Here is a 4,388-nt window from a genome sequence, read left to right as displayed (position 1 = left end):
ACTGGACTCCATTAAAATTTTCTGTTCTGCAAACAGCAATGTCAAGAGAATAAGAAGACAAAGCACAGAGTTGGAGAAAATATTTACAAAAGAACCATCTAATAAAGAACTGTTATCCAGAATCTATATAGGGAGCGGAGGGACGGCCGTCGGAGCCGCCGAGGCCAAGTGCTGCCTGGCTGGGCCTACAAAGGGGATGTCAGGCCTCCAAAAGGAGCGCAGTGGAAGCGAGGGCCTCCCTGAGCCGCTGCTGTGACGGCCAGTGAGCGAGCCGCGGAGGATGTCCACCACCAGGACGGTCGCGCCCGCGGGGATCCCGGGGAACCCGCGGGAGGTCTCCAACCCCGCCAAGCCTGGCCGCAAGACCAAGCAGCTGCAGTACGCGCAGAACGTGGTGGTAAAGACGCCCTGGAATCACCAGCTCGCCTGGCCCTTCTACCAGCCCGTGGATGCAATCAAGCTAAACTTGCCCGATTACCATAAAATCATAAACACCCAATGGATATGGGGACTATTCAGAAGAGACTAGAAAATAATTATTACTGGAGCGCCAGCGAATGCGTGCAGGACTTCCACACCATGTTTACAAATTGTTACATTTACAACAAGCCCACAGATGACACAGTGCTAACGGCCCAAGCCTTAGAGAAAATTTTTCTGCAGAGAGTGGCCCAGGTGCCCCAGGACGAAGTTGAATTATTACCCCCTGCTCCGAAGGGCAAAGGCCGGAACGCGGCGCAGGAACCCGGAGTGCAGGTGGGCAGCAAGTGGTGGCCGTGTCCTCTGTCTCCCCAGCAACCCCCTTCCAGAGCGTCCCCCCACTGTCTCCAGACGCCTGTCATTGCTGCCCCCCCTCTGCCAACCATTACCGCAAACATCACGTCGGTCCCTGCGCCCCCGCCGCCGCCCCACCCCCTCCCTCGACGCCCATCATCCATCCCTGTGGTCCCTCCCACAGCGCCTGTCGTCAAGGAAAAGGGTGCAAAGCGGAAAGCAGCCACCACGACGCCCATTCCATCCGCGAGCCGGAGCGAATCGCCGCCGCCACTGTCAGACCCCAAGCAGGCCGAGGTGGGGGCTCGGCGAGAGAGTGGGGGCCGCCCCATCGCACCGCCCTGGAAGGGTCTAGAGGACGGCGAGGTGCCTCAGCATGCGGGCCAGAAGGGCGAGCTGCCGAGCACTCGCGGCACTGTGACAGCGTCCTCGAGGAAAGGCCGTGCAAGAAGCGTGCGGCCTGCGCCTGGCCCTTCTCCAGCCGGTGGACGCCGAGGCCCTGGAGCTGCACGACTACCACGACGTCACCGAGCACCCGATGGACCTCAGCACTGTCAAGAAGACGGACAGTCGCGAGTGCCCAGACGCGCAGGGCTTCGCTGCTGACACCCGGTTCATGTTCTCCAGCTGTTACCAGTACAACCCCCAGGCCACAAGGTGGTGGCCGTGGCCAGGAAGCTGCGGCCGTGTTTGAGGTGCGGTTTGCTAAGATGCCGGCTGAGCCCGCAGCCCCCGTGCTGAGCAGGGGCGCCGAGAGCAGCCGCAGCAGCGAGGAGAGCTCGGAGGAGGAGGAGGAGGAGGAGGAGGAGGAGGAGGAGGAGGAGGAAGAGGAGGAGGAGGAGGAGGAGGAAGAGGAGGAGGAGGAGGAGGAGGAGGAGCAGGAGCGGGCCCGGCTGGCGGAGCTGCAGGAGCAGCTGAAGGCTGTGCACGAGCAGCTCGCCGCCCTGTCGCGGGCCCGGGAACAAGCCAGAGAGGAAGAAGGAGCCGAAGGGAAAGGAGGAGAAGGAGGAGGACGCGGACGAAGACGAGGACACGGAGAGGCACAAGGCCAAGTCTGAGGACGAGAAGGCCAAGGGGGCCCCGCCGCCAAGCAGGCCCAACCGAAGAGGGCTCCCGCCGAGAAGGCCGGCAGCGCGGCCAGGCCAGCAGGCAGCCGAAGCAGGGCGGCAAGCAGGCATCGGCCTCGACGACCCGGAGAGGAGGAGCAAGGCCTGCCCGTGAGCTAGGCCGAGGGCGCCAGCTCAGCCTAGACCACCCGGCTGCCCGGGGACACGGGGCTGCGGGGTCCACTTCATCCAGTCCCGGAGCCCTCGCTCAGGGACCCAGGCCTGAGCAGAGAGAGATTGACTTTGAGCCTCTGAAACCCACCACTGTGCGGGAGCTAGAGAGATGCGTCAAGTGTTGTTGACAGGAAAAGCCAAGGGAGCCTTTCTCCACGAGCGGGAAGAAGCAGGCGGCCAAGTCCAAGGAGGAGTTAGCTCAGGAAAGGAAGGAGTCGGAGACGCGCGGCAGGACGTCCGTGGGCAGCTGAACAACAACGAGAAGCCTGCCAAGGAGGAGAAAGCGGGCTCTGCGCCCTCGGGAGGGCCGCCCGGCTCAGCAGCAGCAGCTCCTCGGTCCGGGAGCAGCAGTTCGGCGGATCCAGCTCCACTGCAGCGACTCAGACTGAGCGCTGGACTCGCACATCAGGACAAAACCAGAGAAGTCGCACCCGCCGGAACTCTGCAGTGTCCCTTGCTCTGGTTGATCTGCTGCTCTGGTTCCGCGCCTGCAGGTTTTCTTTAAAACTCAGTGTTACGGAATCCAGGGATCCCCGGGTGGCGCAGCGGTTTGGCGCCTGCCTCTGGCCCAGGGCGCGATCCTGGAGCCCCGGGATCGAGTCCCACGTCGGGCTCCCGGTGCATGGAGCCTGCTTCTCCCTCTGCCTGTGTCTCTGCCTCTCTCTCTCTCTCTCTCTGTGACTATCATAAATAAATAAAAATTAAAAAAGATAAATAAACTCAGTGTTATGGAATCTTCCAGTTTTGGCTTTAATAGGTCTAAGATCTTTCTCGTGTGTATGTGAGGCTTTATGAGAAGGTGTGAACCCGCATAAAGCCTTCCCTTCCTTACTGAGTTGAGTTGCTTGGAGACGGCAACTTCAAACGCTGACCTGATGACCGTAGAAAACCATGTCAGATGTGATCTGAAGTTTCTTGCAAAGCCCCTTTCTTATGCCCAAGCTGGTCTGTAGCTCCAGAAAGCATTGTTTGAAAGGAAGTTTCTCTGAGATGGTACTGCACCGAAGGCTGTCAGCTTTGCAAACAGGCGATGTCTCTGTCCCCCCAGCTCAGCCCCGCGGCTGGGGTCACCTCTTGCTGCAGGGTGGGGGGACTGTGGAGGTGCTGCGGGCTCCAGTCCGGGCTTCTGCAGGGGTGGGGAGAGGCGGGTGGGCACCGAGGGAGGGGCCTCGGGAGCTCCTGGGAGGGAACACGGGGGCGCGTGTGCCACGGGCAGCTTTCCATACACTGAAACTTTTACCTCAACTGAAAAAAAAAAAGATTAAAAAAAACAAAACAAAACAAAACTAAAGGAGACTTTTTTGTAAGGTTCAGCAGTTTTCTACGAAAATCTAATGTAAATTTCACTATCTACATGGTAAAGTTCTGCAAGGCAAGGAGACATGGGCTGCTAAGGAAACTTGGTGTTGACTAGGGGAGGATCATTGTCTCTTCTTATACTTTTCATACACACTGCTAGTATGAAAATAGAAACAAAATGGACCAGAGCGATACTTACGGGAGAAAAGAAAAAGACTTGAGAAGTTCTGACATACAAGCAAAAACAAAAACAAAAAATGCCCCTTATAGTTCTAATTTATAACTTTTAGAGTGAAGAACAATGATCTTGCAGAAAAATAAAATCCAAAGGAGCTCAAAGAAAAGGCACAGGAAAAAAAACTACTCTCTCCATAGACATCCTTGATAATGTAACTCATTGAAATTTAATCTTGAATAATCATAGAAAAATACTTTCTTATTAAATACGGATCTTATTCTCAATAGAATTTTCAAATAAGAAAAATATTTTATTTTTTTGTCTTGACTCCATAGTATATACTTTATGTTTTATTATTTATTTCTACTGACCTGAATTTCTCTAATCCAGCAACATAATTATCTACGGCAAAGATTCTTCAAAATACCATGGGTTATTTACCAGATTTTACTTGTCTACAAAAAATATATATTTTCCCCCAGTCAGTGATCAGTGACTCCATAAATGGGAAGGAATGGACTTTTTCTCCATTTCTTGGTTTTATGTCACAGTAACGATGAAACTTTTACCTCAACAACTTCTCATTCCAGTCTTTTACAATCACTTCTGTCGAGGGACTGTGTTTGTTCACTGCCAAACAGTGTCTAAATTATAACTTGAGGACAATATGAAGATGACAATGAAAATCCAGTTTACTAAGAAGAAAACAACTAGATACCCTTCTTTCTACAAGGACTTATTTATGAATATGCACTTAATAAAAAATAAGATGCTCGATAATTAACAAATTTAGGTTTATTCTGCAGTTACGTTTATAGAAAAGAGCATAAACTGGAAAAGAAAATAGTCGCTTCATT

General features: G+C 53.6%; 1 pseudogene; it reads left to right on the top strand.

The window, feature by feature from the left end:
- Nucleotides 1-2,582, top strand: LOC140629409 (bromodomain-containing protein 3 pseudogene; annotated as a pseudogene).
- Nucleotides 2,583-4,388: the final 1,806 nt, after the last annotated feature.

The sequence above is a fragment of the Canis lupus genome (genome assembly GCF_048164855.1).
Source record: "Canis lupus baileyi chromosome 5 unlocalized genomic scaffold, mCanLup2.hap1 SUPER_5_unloc_3, whole genome shotgun sequence".
Taxonomy (NCBI): Eukaryota; Metazoa; Chordata; class Mammalia; order Carnivora; family Canidae; genus Canis; species Canis lupus.
This window is presented reverse-complemented; position numbering and strand designations above follow the sequence as displayed.